Source organism: Pteropus medius, unplaced genomic scaffold, assembly GCF_902729225.1.
Source record: "Pteropus medius unplaced genomic scaffold, Ma_sr-lr_union100, whole genome shotgun sequence".
NCBI lineage: Eukaryota > Metazoa > Chordata > Mammalia > Chiroptera > Pteropodidae > Pteropus > Pteropus medius.
In genome coordinates this window covers 32,534,616-32,550,513 of record NW_024340696.1, presented here as the reverse complement: position 1 = coordinate 32,550,513, position 15,898 = coordinate 32,534,616, and the positions used below count along the sequence as shown (strand labels likewise).

At 35.5% G+C, this 15,898-nt stretch overlaps 1 pseudogene; it reads left to right on the top strand.

Moving 5' to 3' along the window:
• Positions 1 to 694: 694 nt before the first annotated feature.
• Positions 695 to 813, top strand: LOC120609709 (uncharacterized; annotated as a pseudogene).
• The last annotated feature ends 15,085 nt before the right edge of the window (positions 814 to 15,898 follow it).

Below are 15,898 nucleotides of genomic sequence, written 5' to 3'. Positions count from 1 at the left end.
ATTGCTCTATGAATTTTCTCTCTGATTCAGAATCTGAGTTAGCATAAGTTATTCTAACTCTGTTGGCAATTAATTTACACACAAAAAAAATCACGCGCAAAACATTTAAAGAGGCTCACATCAACAAGTGTTGGCGAGGATATGGAGAAAAGAGAACGTAGTTAGTGGGATTGTAAATTGGTATAGCCACTATGGGAAATAGTATAGAGAAAAAAATTTAAAGTAGAACTACTATATGTCCCAGCAATTCTACTTCTTGTTATTTATCCTAAGAAATCCAAAACACTAATTTGAAAAGATATATGCATCTCTATGTTCACTGCAGCGTTATTTACAATAGCCAAGATATGGAAGTAGCTTAAGAGTCAATAGACGAATGGTTAAAGATGTGGTACACATAAAGCAATGGAATATTACTCGATCATAATAAAAAATGAAATCTTGCTATTTGTGTCTATATAGATAGACCTAGAGGGCATTATGCCAAATGAAATAACTCAAAGAAAAATAAATACCATATAATTTCATTTATATGTAGAATCAAAAAACATAACAAACAAACAAACAAAAACAAACTCACAGATACAGAGAATAAATTGATGGTTGCCAGATGGGAGGGAGTTTAGGAGGATGGATGAAAAAGGTGAAAGACATTAAGAAGTACAAATTGCCAGTTATAAAAATGAGGATATTTGGCTATGGCCATGCTACCCTGAACAAGCCCAATCCCGTCTGATCTCGGAAGCTAAGCAGGATTGGATCTGGTTAGTACTTGGATGGGAGACCACCTAGGAAGACCAGATGCTGTAAGCATAAAAATAAATAAATAAATAAATAAGGGATTGTAAGCTGACAAGGTCCTTGCAATCTGTGAGGTCAACCAAGGGTTGCCTCGCCTAAAAAAAATAAATAAATAAAAATAAATTAGGATGTAAAGTACAGTATAGGCTATATAGTCAATGATATTATAATAACTATGTATGGTTAGATGAATATAAGACTTATATATGAGACTTATCTGGGTGATCACTTCATAAGGTATATAAATGTCTAATCACTATGTTGTACACCTGAAAATAATATAATATTGTATGTGAACTATAAATGGAAAATAAACTAAATTTTAAAAATCTTAAAAAAAAGATGCTCACATCTATGGGTGTTAGAGAGCCAATGATTGTTACTAATCAACAAAAACATATATAAAGATTTCTAATCAAATTTACCAAGTGCTCCATAAACCTGTTTACAAAGCAGTGTGATGGTTTATTTCTGTTTGGTTTTATTTTAAAATTCATAACTCCAATCTCTATTTAAAGAGATAGATAGATGATAGATAGATAGATAGATGATAGAATAGATAGATATACACCATCATCGACTCCTGCCCGGGCTACAGCGAGACTCATATTCCTCATTCCGCTCATGTTCCTCATAGTCTCCTTTTATACACAGCCAGAGTGAGCTTTCCAAAACATATATCAGAACGTGTAATTCTTCTTTTCAGTGTTTCTCCCTGATGGCTTCCTGTTACACTTCAAATAAATCCAAATGCATTCTATGGCCACAGGACCTCTGTCCCCTGCCCTGCCTGTGCCTCCAGTTTCAGCTCCAGTTTTCTTCCATCTGGCTGGGTGTACCCCAACCATTGTGCTTTCTTGTTGTTCTTCCAGGGTGCCAAGTTCTTTCCTGCCTCAAGTCTTTACACACACTGCTCCTTCTGCCAGATATATGCTTCCCCACACTTTTATATGGCTGGTCCTTCACATCATTTACATCTTGCTCAAACACCACCTCCTCAAAGGCTGTCCTGGCCAACATATCTAAAATTCCCCACATCTCTGCCCTTTATTATTTCCTTGTCCTCCTTTATTTCTTTTAAAGCATTTGCCACAATCCAAAACTATATCCTTTTAATGTACATGTTCATTTTTCATTTTGTTTCTTCTGCTCATCAGAAAATAAGCATCCTGAGGGCAGGGACGTGGGCATCTAGTTCACTGCTATATCCCTAGTGTCTAAAACAGTCAGTGAAATATAATAGAAATAATGAGTGAGGCAAAAAAAGAAAGAAAGAGTTGTGTTTCCAGCTCAGATTCTGGATTCCAGCAGGCTGAGCTGACTATTTCATATTTGTTACTTTTTGCCTATAATAACAACAACAAAATGGCAATAACCTACATGTCTATCAATAGATGGCTATTAAATAAATCTTGGAACATGCATATGATAGAATAAGATGCACCTATATAAAAAAAATTAAGAAGATCACAGTGTATCTATAAAATCAGGTGAAAAAAGGAAGTTACAGAATGTGTGCTCTGATTATCTATCTGCCTTGCTGTCTCTGGGCTGCTCTTTTGGTCTGGAATGTTCTCCAGACCTTTCTGAGAACATTCCCCAACACACTATTTAAAATATTTTCTACATTCCCTTTACTCATTAATCTCATGACTTGCTTTATTTTTCTGCAGCGTTATTATCACCATCCAAAATTATATTATTTACTCATATATATTTATACATGTTTAATTGTTGGTCTTTCCTAGAGGAATGTAAACACCTTGAATGCAGGAACCCTGACAGCCTTATTTATAGTTGCCTTCCCAGAGCCTAGAACAGTGGCTGGAGTAAGATATAAGTAAGAAATGAGAGAAGAAAGATATAGAACTGAGTTTCCTAATCAGGTTCTGTTGGATTCCAGAGTATATCTACCCACATAATGTGCTACCTTTCATTCTTAAAATCTGTGTTAGGACCTTAGTGTTTTCAGGCTGAAAGGAACTTTAGAGATCATCTAATTCAAGCCTTGATTTTGCAGAAGAGACGACAGAGCTGAGGGTTAGATGATGTGTGGAGGTCTAGGGACTATGGGGGGCGGTCAGTGGTAAGAGAACAATATTTTTACTTTTTCAGCTTTGACATATGTAATGTGTTTCTTATTTTGAAAAAAAAACACATAAATGCATTTTGAAAGATATCAGTAATATGGTAGCCAGTCAAATAATTCAAGCACAAGCACTGTGAGGGTGTGGAGGAAGATAAGTCTCTGTGGGCACAATTATTGGTCAGGGAAGGCTTCCTGAAAGAAGACATAGCTGGACCTTAAAGGCAGAAGGGATTTGACAGAAAGATAAAGCACATAGCTTCTGCTCTGAGGGTTCACTCCCCAGTGGAAGAGAAAGCTCCGTCAGCAATCCGTATAAGACAGTCCTAACTGCTATCGCTTACCTCTGTGCAGTGCTATGCATACACAGAGGAGGTGCATTAGTCTGCTAGGGCTGCCATAGCAAAATACACAGACTGCATGGCTTAACAAACAAGTGTATTTTCTCACGATTCTGAAGTTTGGGAACTCTCAGATTAAGGCGTCAACAGATTGGGTTCCTGGTGAGAACTTTGTTCCTGGCTAACAGATAGCCAACTTCTGGCTGTGTCTTCACATGATTGAGAGAGAGACAAGCTCTCTGGTGTCTCTTCTTATAAGGGCATGAAACCCCTATGAAGGTCTCACCCTCATGAACTCATATAACCCTAATTACCTCCCAAAGTCCCCATCTCCAAATGCTATCACAATCGGGGTGAGGGTTTCAACATATGAATTTTAGGAAACAGAAACAGTCAGTCCATAACAGGAGGGAAGTGTTAACTTTGCCTATGGTTGGAGAGGAAGTGACTCCTGAGCTTGGTCTTAAAACAGACATAGGAGATCAGCAATGGAGGAATAGCGAGGGCATGCCATACAGAGAAAACGACAGGCACAAAAACACAGGAGGAGGAATTAAAGGTGAGCATTTCAGCATAGATAGAGTAAGGATTACCTATAGGGGGAAAAAAAAAGAGTGAGGTAGAGAAACTAAGTTGAGACCAGATTATAGATAGTCCCTGAGCATGATGTGAAGGAGCTTAAAATTTCTTTTTATGGGCAATGGAAGTGTGATGAAATTGTGTGTGCGTGTGTGTGTGTGCATGTGTATGTGTGTGTGCATTATAATAAAGTTGTTTGGATGACAGTAATACAAGTTTAATATTTGAAAACTGAATATTAAAAATTTTTAATGTTGAAATAATTTCAAACTTACGGAAAGTTTGCAAGAATAGTACAAAGAATTTCGGTATACTCTTTACCCAGATTTCCCAGTTTATTACTATTTTACCATGTTTACTTTATTATTCTCTTTTCCTCTCTCTGTATAATGTATTACTTATGTAAACATATAAAAATAGAGATATATAGATGTACATGTGTATGTATATAAACATACATGGATATATACACACATATAGGCTCACACATACATACACATATTTTTTTTGCTGAACTAATTGAGAGTAATTTTTCTACCTTTTTAATTGTTCAGTGTCTATTTTCCAAGAATAAAGACATTCCTTTTTATAACCACATTACTGTTATTAAATTCAGGAAGTTTTAATGCTGATGTAATACTTTTATCTATTCCAATTTTGTCATTGTCTTAATAATGACCTTTTACTACAGTAATGTTTATCTTGTATGAGACTAAATCCAGGATCATGTGCTTTAGTTCATTTTCTTGTCTCTTTAGTGTCATTTAATCTGGAAAGTTCCTCAACCTTTATTTATTTTTCATGACATTGACATTTTAAAAAAACCAAGGAGGATTTTAAAAGCAAATGGTATGTTTTAAAATACTTTATTATTGAAAAATGACTAAAGTCAGTGACAAGTGGATGGTTAAGAAAGAGCATCAAACAAGGGGCAGAGAGGAGACTCAGGAGATGAAAACAGCTGAGGTGATGAAGGCCTAATGGGACGGGAGAGCAGGGCACCCATGCGAGTGATTCAACAGCATTTAGTGCTGATTGTGTGTGAAAAATAAAGAAAATGGAGTTTGATTCTAGCTTGGGCCATTTAATGTATGGTGAAAAGGATCATTAGATAAGAAATAAATTTTACTTTTTGTCTGATTTTAGGTTGAAAGAAGATAACCAGTTTTGTCTTTGAATTATAAGTGCATCTGTGTATTATACAGTTAGAAATAAGACAGGAAGCTCAGGTGAGGTATCTAGGATAGAGGATTACCTAAAGAAAGATAAACCCATCTTCTGCTTATCCTTCTATCTCCTGGCTGAGCTCTGAACACAGCAGACGCTTAATAAAGATTGTAGACTGACGACCATCTCACAGTAGCCTAAGAATAGACCAGATATGGCCAAATTTCCTTCTGGGAAGATGACTGCTGAGAGGACTGGGGGGATTTCCCAAAAAACTTGAGGAATCCCTGAGTCAGAGGATCAGGGCAGCTCCTCCCCTGTTGCCGAGAATCAGTCAAACAGGAATTAACAGAGTTCCGAAAGCATACAGCACTTTCTACCAGGTCTGCCATCCTTATCCAGAATTTCCAAATCCAAAAATACTCTTATTTTCGTATCTCATTTGGCAGCAAAACCTGACCTGAAATGATTCTGAAGCTTTCGATAGTGTGTATTTATCCCACTCACTGAATATTTATACATTGCACTGCATGAATATTAATATTTTTGATAACAAAGGCTGCCTCAGAACTCACTGGGAATAATAATTAATTCATGGTATATCTACCCTATCTTTCTCCTTTCTAAACTCTAAAAAATTCTGAATTTCAAATTCATGGCGCTGAAAGATTTCAGGTAAGGAAATACAGAAGTGTATTTAAAAAGTGTTGGTAAATAATTTGCATCCTAGACTGTGGCCTTTAAATGAACATTTCACTGATGAAAATGTGAGTGGAGCTCACAGAAGGCCCCCAAGCTTTGGCACCTTATATCCAGAATGACTGCTCCTCATTTCAGCACCTTTGGCGCTTTACTTGATTCTGTGTCTCAGCAACCAATACCGGCTCGCCAGTCAATTCAAAGCCTCACTCTTCTCCTTGATATGGTTTTTGCTATTTGATCGCTGACCCTCTTGAATCATAACTTCCTCTAAACAAAGCCCCTCCCCTCCTCAGCTTTACTCCATCCTCACTATGCTGTGCCCTGTGAGACTCATAACCTACACCTATTCCCTGCTGTCCTGTGCCAAACCCTGGCAGGTGGGGATGTGTGTGCAAAAAGGAATCAGACTAGCCAGCCATTCAACCATCTGATTGGTCATTTATTGGATCATTCATTCATTCAAAAAATATATACTAAATCTCTATAATGTGCCAGACGCTGTTTTAGGTACTTGAAGTACAGCAATTAACAGACATATTTAATGTCATCATTGAGTTTACAGTCTACCAAGATATTAAATAAGTAATGAATAATTAACTACAATTGTAGTAAGTGCTACAAATGGGGATGCAGACTGTGGTAAAAGTGTGTAAGGAGGAGGAAGGGGCCTAACTTGGCATAGAAGCTCAAGGAAGTCTTCCCAGAGGAAGTGGCCTTTGAGCTGAGATGAGAAAAACCAGTAGAAGGTAGCCTGGTAGCCCAGTGAAAAGCGAGAGGAGGGCGAGGAGAATGAAGGTGGGGAGAATTGCTGACAAAGCAATCTGCATTAAAAGGACCTAAGGCAAGAAGGAACTTGGCCAAAGTGTGGATGTGAAAGCCACAACTGTGGCTAGAGGGCAGAAAGAGAGAACCTGGGGTGAAGTAAAGAAGTTTAGTCTTTAACCTTAGAGATAATCAGCCATTGAGGGGCTTTAAGTAAAGATGTGTCCTAATCAGATACTACTTATTAGATCACTCCAGTTGTGGGAAGAGAAGGAATTGTAAGATCAAGAGTGAATGAATGAAGAATTGAATAAAATAGTGCTTCCCTCTTAGGATACACAGACATCTAATAGAAGAGGTAACATGAAAACACTCCAAATGAGCATGCCCCTGAGCCGAACTGGACCTCCCTGGTCCTGAAACAGCGGGTTACAAAGCCTTGCTCCACATGGGTAAGGCCAAGGCTTCCAGGAAGGATCTGCCGTCTCCAGGAAGGAAAAGAATCAAGACTCCCTTCCAGGTGGGTCGTTAGGACCATCTTTCACCTCTGAGGAAGAAGCCTATCCCAGAAAATGTTGCCTTCTCACACACACACTCACTATAACATTTCGGCCTGACTACCTCAGTAGTCCAACTACAATTCTATAGTCAAAGAATGCTCTATCTCTTAGGCCTTCCCTCGATATTTTGTGTGTGTGTGTGTTTGAATAGTATCCCAGTAAAAATCACAGTTGGGATAACTTTGCCTTTAAGTTTGTCTTTCATAAATGCTCACCATTTAAACTCTTAAGATGGCCACGAAGTTTGCATTAGAATCATAATCTTATGTTATATATAAATGACTTCACTTAAACAGGGCAGAATTTACTCTGGCTTACTTCCATACTCCAAGACTTTTATGCTGCCTGCTGGCATTAGGAACACTGCTGGAATTCATTCTTGAACAGAACTTTTCCTGAACTGAAACTCTATACTAAAAGCAGTGAAGAAAACTTGTTACCATTCATTTATGTTGGACTTAGATTCAAAGGGTGGGAGGAGTGGAGAAAGGACAATAGTTCTTTGACACTAGAAAACTAAGTTAGTAGAAGGCCAAAAATCCCTTCATTAGACTTGATAGCCTGAGGCAGAGTAATTAGGAAAACAATTATGCAAAGTAGATCTTTAGCAGGAGGGGAAAGATAAGATAAGTATATGTCATGAAACATATTAAGCCATTGCCAAATGGTATATGTGATTCCTCTGAATTCTAGAAATTATCAGCTCTTCACAACTGTAATAGTTTACCAATGAGTGATAAAATTATATATTCAGAAGTAAAAGGAACTTGTACACTTGAAGTTGGGCTTTTTTTCTTTCATTTTTGCATCTATATGAAAATAATATTATAATATGGAAGGAAATGAGTACTGTACTATTAAAAACTACTTAGGATTCCAAAAATAGTAACAGCTACCTAAAAGGCAAGACTTGAAACTTACTATTCAAATGTTACTCTATTATTTCCAATTGTCCCTCTAATTGTGACTTTGGATCTCAAATTTAGTAGTTTAGCATTGAATAAAGTCTTTCTGAAATGTGTGAATGTGTGTCTTCTCTTTACTCTCTTAATACTGTACCCATCTTTCTAATTAAAATTTACACTTTCTTTCTGAACTAAGATTTAGGAATAACTGCCAAAGTTTTTTTAAAAAATGGTTTGAACAAAAGCATATTGTTAGCAGTCTGGCAGTTTATTAAAATTTCACAACTATATTTCCAATTTTAGCCTATGTGCTGCCAAAGCGAGCACCACAACTATATTTCCATCTAACGTTCCACATTATCCTTGCCCATAGCCAACCACCACCCAAACACTAGCAATCTCAGAAAACAGCAGTGTGTTAAGTAACTTTCCTTTAGGCCATATTAATTTTACTTGGTCAATTTGAAGTCACAATATACTGTGGAATTGTCCATTTCAACATCAATAATTGTTAAAGCTGTGCTTGGATCTCTTAGGTGAGAAAAAAAAAGCCATGAATATTTTTGTTCAAGTTGTGGACATCCTACAAATTGAGAGAAACCTCCCTCATCTCTATCTCTGTCTCTGTCTTTATTCCTATATATCTAATATCTAATCTATATCTATCTAGATCAATATATTTTTGGATTATGTCTTCCCTGCTTATAATGCCTTACTGTAACCTGAGGGCAACTGAGTCCAGGGCTTGTGCTGCCTGTGCAGCTCAGCCAATAGACCCATAGGAGTTGAGCCATTTAGAATGGGTGTTTATTGTCCTAGGACTGGTGATTTGAGAAGGCAGAAAGTTAACACCTTCAAAAACTGCCTAACTTTCTCAGTCCAGTTTAAGGGAAAATCTGGGCATTATTCCAGAGGCTGTGCGAAGGTTCTGGGGGCATCTGTTGCGCTTCATGGTGCCTCCCCTCTGGCAATGTGGTCCTCAGGAACAAAGATGAGAGTCGTCTGGAACGAATGCTAGACCATAAAGACTGTGATCAGTAAGCATAAGAACATTAATCATAAATTTCAGGGCAACTTTCTGTGGAAGGGGATGTTCCAAGCCTCGGGGGACAATCTATTGTTAAGCTACAGGGTAAGGAAAGGTGAGGCCCACAGGCTGTGAGGCCTCTACTATGGGGGTTCTACCTGAGCTCTTCTTCATTATGATTCATTTGGGAAAAAGGATGGAACCCTCCCACATTCTAAAGTAACTTACACACATGCTGCTGTGGCTTCTGCATTAACTAAAAGATTTAATAACATTGCAGAAAAATCCCAAGTAAAAATGATAGCATCCCCAGAAGAATAGATCAGTTTAGAATTTTGTTTCTTCTTCCTAAAAATCCTTGATGGTCCAACCAGTAATACCTCAAAAATCCATCCAGAACTTGAGTTAATATATATTTGTAACTATACTCAGAACTGTTTACTCCTACCCACCTCTCCACTACCCACAAATGTGGCACACATTTCTTTTCCTTTTTGTCTTGCTGTCTGCTCACCATTAAAACAGGGAATTTAAAAATGAGGACGTTTTGAAGGGCAGACTCTACAAAACTGATATAACTTGGCTTATACTCTTAAAATTTTTGGCCCAGGATAGTCAAATATATTTTAGTCATAATAGTTGTAAGACTTATAAGCTCAAATGAAACCCAAAATCAAAGAATAATTTTTTATAATTCAAGCCGCCTTTCAGGATGAGAGAGTTTAACAACATTTTTAGTGTACCATGACTTTGAGGCATTCTGTTCTCTAATAGCTTTCTAAACTCATAATTATAGATAACTTTTAATTGGCTCAAATTATTCTTAAAACTGGTAGAGGGAGAAACTGCTTTTTATTTCTCAATATACAGTCCTCTCATCTTCCCCAAGAATTTTAGGTGAACACGAAACCACATTAGCTAGAGACTAATTTCTCTCTGCCGTCTTTACAAACCAAGATTTGCCATTGGCATGTGAGTGGATATGACTCTGGAATTTTTAGGTCACATTAGAAAACTGCTCACCTTCATGTCTTATTTCCCCATATTACTTAACAATATTTAATAATTACCTACTTTATGCAAGCTGATACTATCCTGGGAATAGAAAAACTAGTAAAAATTGTCTTTATGTTCAACTTGTTTCCAAATTAAGAGATATAAGTAAAATAAATTCACAAATAATTCAAAACAAGGTAAAACAAAACAAGTCAACATAACAGTTGTACAAACAACGCCTAACAGTTCAAAGGAAAAAGATAATACATATAGGCTGAGGCATCTAAAAATATTTTATTCAGGAGTTAAATGATTGAGAAGGGTGTCGATGAATAGATAGAGAGTGGGAGAGGGTGGCTCCTCGGCCCCCAGCCCACATCTCAAAATACAGAAAAGGTCAAGTTGCTTCTTGCGAGTCTTGACACTGGAATTGAGTTAGCTAACAGTGTTGCATGAGCATTAAATGTCAGAAAATACATTAATGTTTTACATACTTAGCTTTTTATAGTGGCTGTAACAAAGGACCACAAACTTAGCAGTTTAAAACAATACAAATTTAATATTTTAGAGTTTTGGAGATCAGAAATCCAATATGGATTTCACTGGACTAAGCTCAGGAAATCAGCAGAACTACATTCCTTTCTGGACACACAGGAGAAAATCAATTTCCTTGCCCTTTCCAGTTACTAGAGGTGGTCCACATTTCTTGAATAGTGGCCTCTTCCTCCATCTTCAAAGCAAGCAATGCTGGTAGCGTTCTTTCCACATTGCATTATTTTTTAATTTTTAATAGTAAAAATGTCATTTTATTCAGGAAAACATAAACATTATCAATATATACATATGTGTGTATGTGTGTACATGTGTATGTACGTGTATATGTGTGTGTGTGTGTGTGTGTGTATATATATATCAGATCATGTAATTATATAAGAAAACATTAACAGAAATGAAGGGAGAAATATATAGCAATACAAAAATAGTAAGAAACTTCAATATTCCACTCTCAACAGCATATTGCATTATTCTAACCTCTCCTGCTTCCCTCTTTCACTTTAAAAATTCCTTTTAATTACATTGGGCCCACGCAGATAATCCAGGAAAATCTCCCTATCTCAAGGTCAGCTGATTAGCAACCTTAATACCATCTTCATATGGGTAGATGACTTAAATGGGTAGACGCAGATTGCCTCTCTCTTCTGAGTTAGAATTATTTCCAAATTGGACTTCATAAATTTTCTGATAACAAAGCTTTGTTTTCAAAACTTCCTCCTCGATATAGAACAGTGTAAACTAATGAAATATTTATTGGCTAGAGGTCTTTTATCTTTGAGTTTATTCAGCAAATAAAATTTCTGAACCCCAAGTCTGAGAATCTGGAAATGATATCATCAGAAGTATCTGCAGTGTCAGGAGATTTTATTTCTTAAATCTGTCTCATATTTAATAAATGCTTCCACTTAGGGCATTTGTTTCCTGAAAGCCATATGCTTTGGTTAGATTAATATATTAAAGTTCTCATGGCTGTTTAAGTTAGCCTTCAGTGTGGAATCATTCAATCAATGTAGCCAACAGTGTACAAGAATCTTCTGGGTACTGGGCAATGAATATACAAACCCTGGAAAAATGAGTTATCAGGAAAGAGACAACAGTCCTTGAGTTCCCCCATTACTGTCAAAAATTTCAAGAAATCAGAAAAGCAACGAAGCACAGTAGAAAGAACTTTGAAGTCAGGCAAACTGAGTTTATATTCACATTCTATTACTTACTAGCTATGTAACTTTAGGCAAGTCATTTGACTTCTTTAAAATTTCCTATCTTTACAACACAGTGAATTCTACCTATGTCATAGAAGGGATAAGATCATTTCTATTAATGATTAAATGAATGAATGGTGGTCTCTTTCCAAATTAACCTTTCATTTTTAAAACAGATGTGCATAGAATGACTTGCTCACAAACCAAAGGAAATTGTACTACAGTCTTAGAGTCAAAGAATTCACAAGGCAGAAGTCTCAGCTAATGGATGAAATATTATGACAACCAAAGTATCAAGTTAGATATCATAATGTGAACTTTTCATATTAAATTTTTTATGTGGAAAGTAGTAAATGACTTTGACGAAACTTGGTTTAAAACAAGAGGGCTATGTTTTATCATTAAAGTCTAGTTGTTCTAAGATCCTTTGACCCTGGGACTGTACTCACACACAAAAATTACTGATATTTTTGTAAGATTATATACAAGTTCTGGAGTTTTAATGAACAGTGACAACACAAATTCATAGGAACACTGTTAAATGGTTTAGCTACTAATCTAAACTTCTAGAAAATGCAAAGAAACATAGTATTTAGAAAATGCAAAGAAACATTTTCTCTTGTATGAAATTTCTGAACCTTAGGATGTTAAGGTGCTTTCGAAATATAAGAAATGTCTATTAAAAGGCTTGACTATCAATTTTTGGTATTGTACCGAACAAATCATTGTGATTCAATGACTTTTGTAAATCTATGTAATTATTTTTGTTTTACATACATTATTTTCATTTTGTTTTAAATTAGTTTACCTTACTAAAAATACAGTAGGGGTTTGTCTCACCAAGCATATATTTTATCGATTATTTAAATGATGAATGTAATTACACAAATTTTTCAACTAACACCTCCTGATTTGGACTCATTTAGCTTCCTCTCTCTGAAGGATAATGACTCAGACACATTTGCAAATTATTTTAAGTCTATAAGTTTTATAGTAAAGAAACACAACATTTAGATTATCTTTTTGATATTATCTATGCTAGTAGATAAGTACTTCTAGTATACTTACTTCCAATTATAAATACACACAATTTTTGCTCAAAAAAAATGCTAACTGAAAACATGAATTTTAATGTTTTTTCCTTAATACTTTTATAAAGTAATGGCCTGCTATCTCTGTGGTATGACATTTTAGTTCTATCAAGGACCCCCCCCACCCCCCGCTTTTTTACCACCTGAAGACACTATTATGTTTAGAACAGCACTATCCAATAGAACTTTCTGCCATAATGAACTGTTGTATGCTGTCCAATACAGTAGCCGCTAGCTAGATGTTGCTACTGAGTATTTGAAATATGGTTAGGGTGACGAACTAAAATTTTAATTTCATTTATTTTAATTAATTTAAATAACCACATGTAGCTAGTGACACTGCAGATCTAGAATGCATTTAAAATAGCGGGAACAGTGGACAAGTATGTTTACTATGTCTTCCTGCCCCACCCACTTCTCAAACTATTCAACTCTTATCCATAGCAAGATATAAGTCAAGTCTCATTTCCTCCATGAATCTTTCACTGACCACTCTAATCCACGTGGATGTCTTTCTCTGGACTCCTACACACATAATTGTTTTATAATAGAATTTAGAATTATATCTTGTACAATACTTTAATTTTAATGCATATTTTGGCATAAAACAATACAAATTTACTACCAGCTTCTATTCATTAAAAGATTATAGTGTTAAATACTTTGCACATGTCTTATTTCTTCTCCTTAATAGGCCTGTAAAGTATGTATTATAAACTCTATTTTACCTATGAGGAAACTGTGGTTCAGAGGGATGATATGATTTGCTCAGGTCAAACCAATAATAAATGGCAGAGCTCAAATTTGAAACCAGGTCCATGATTCTAGTCTACATAGGTAGGGACCTTGTCAGACTATGCAGGGTCATTTGAGATACTCTGGCCTGATTTGATTATTGGAAGCCATCATAACAAACCTAAAGCTGTTTGAGAAAACTATTTTGTAACAATTGCAGTTCAGTGGGAATAAAAGATTATGATTTAATTTAAATTACAAGAGTATTTCATTTATAGTGAAAGACCATTCCAAAGTTCTTCATAGACTAGACATCATTTTCTCAAAGACCAGTTGCTCCCTCTAGTGAAGATTGATGGGAATATCACATCAAGTATTTAAAGAGTCTCAGCAGGAGCTTACCTTCCTTAGGGGTCACTTGGAAATTAGTGAAAATGCATTTTGTTATTACAAAGAATGGGAGTTGTCATTGGCTTTCATTAGGTTGGGTCAAGGATGCTAGATATTATGCAGGAAGTCCTCATCAACAAAAAAATGCTCCACTTCCGAGAGGAAAAACTCACTTTTATTTATCTGAGGTTGGAATTTGACATAATTTTACATATAAAAACAAAATATACTTGCACTGATTTACTGTGCAATAGATTTTACATTGTGCAATAGATTTTCCAAGAAATTATGGCATTTCATCTAATTTAAGACATTATCAGTTGTAAAACATATTATTTAAATATCAAGAAAAAAACAAGAAAAACATTGCCATTTAAACTATGCATTTAGACATATTTTTAACTTTGTCTTTATTTAAATAGCTGTTGTATGCTTATTTAGACATAAATCAAACATCACACTTGGACATATGTAAGAGGAAAACAAAAGCAAAATAGTTATTTTCAAAACTTTTCCACATTCTGAAAATTTCCTGAAACAGGTTTTGACTCAGAGTTGTCAATATCCATGTTTTTTCAAACAGTATTATTATCCTCTCTCCTATCAAGTATTATGATGATGCTATATTTCTTAAAACAATGCTCAACTCTTGTGTCTAGGGTTTTCTTCGAAGCCACTGACACCAATTACAAAAGTTTTGATGCTGGTATTTTTTTGAGCCTTCCAAAGATATTGATGGAAAGTTTTCAGAGTAAAAGGAATAAAGTGGTATATTCCTTCTTCAGATCTTTAAACAGATTGTCCAGACAGGAAATTGGTAACAATAACTAAGTTTGCACATGCTCAGGCAATGACAATAACAACCATATCATGACTGACACCTGGCTGATGGTGCTTTTAAGACATACAGATTTCAGAAATGTGAAAACATATTTCCTACAGTGGAAGCAATGGACTGTGGCAATCGAGGGGAACTTTTCCTTTTATTTTTCAAAACTTAACTAAGATTTGGTCGCCAATCAAGAAAATGCTACTCATGGTATTTGAGCCACAAGTAAACCTGTCAGTCTCCATCCATGGTGGCTTTGTCAACAGATTTAACTATTTTGTCGTTTTTTTTTTTTTATAGAGTAGGTATGTTAATGCCTTTACATATTAAAAGACACTAATATAAATTACTTTTATTTCTTTTATATCAGAGGCGTTATTATATTGGTTTTTCTATGTATGTACATAGGCAGGTGGTATTATCTATTAATTTCATTTCAAGGAAGTAAAGACTGATTTAGAAAATATCTTCTAGAAAGATGGCACAGTGTCTGACAGGGTTTAGGAAATACTGAATTTAGGGATCATGAATAAATGCTTTTCCTCTAAACAGAAAGCAACTCCATGGCACTTTCCTAACTGATATTAATACGCTTATAGACAGAGAAATGGAGGAGGCAAAAAAATATGTATTAATTTAACACTGAGGATAGTTTTATGTTAAGAAAGTGATTTCATATTTTATATATGAGCTCTCCAGTCTACCACTTTGTATGTCATTTTGAGTGACTCATTCTCTTTGCCTCAGTTCCCTAATAAGTAAAATGAAGGTTGTAATAGCATTACCTCACAGAGTTCTTATGAGAACTAAATGATACAATACATGGGATGACGTTCACAGGAGTGGTTGGTACATCAGAAGTAGTAAATACGTGAAATCTATCATTAATTATAATCATAAACTATATCTTTCTGCAAAATAAAAATGTCTGAACTTCTGCTAAACTCCTGACTGAGAAATCATCCCTGAAGAATCTATGATTTCTTGATATAGTGGAGAAAAACTATATCATGGTTTTGTAAATGTTTTCTCACAGACTATATTAGAAAGGATCAGACTACCTTTTGGATAATGAGGTTTATTACCAATTTCCACAGAAATGCTCTGTAATACACAAATATACCTCATATTCCAAAATGCAAAAAGGTAATATATGAAGTGTAGCTAAAA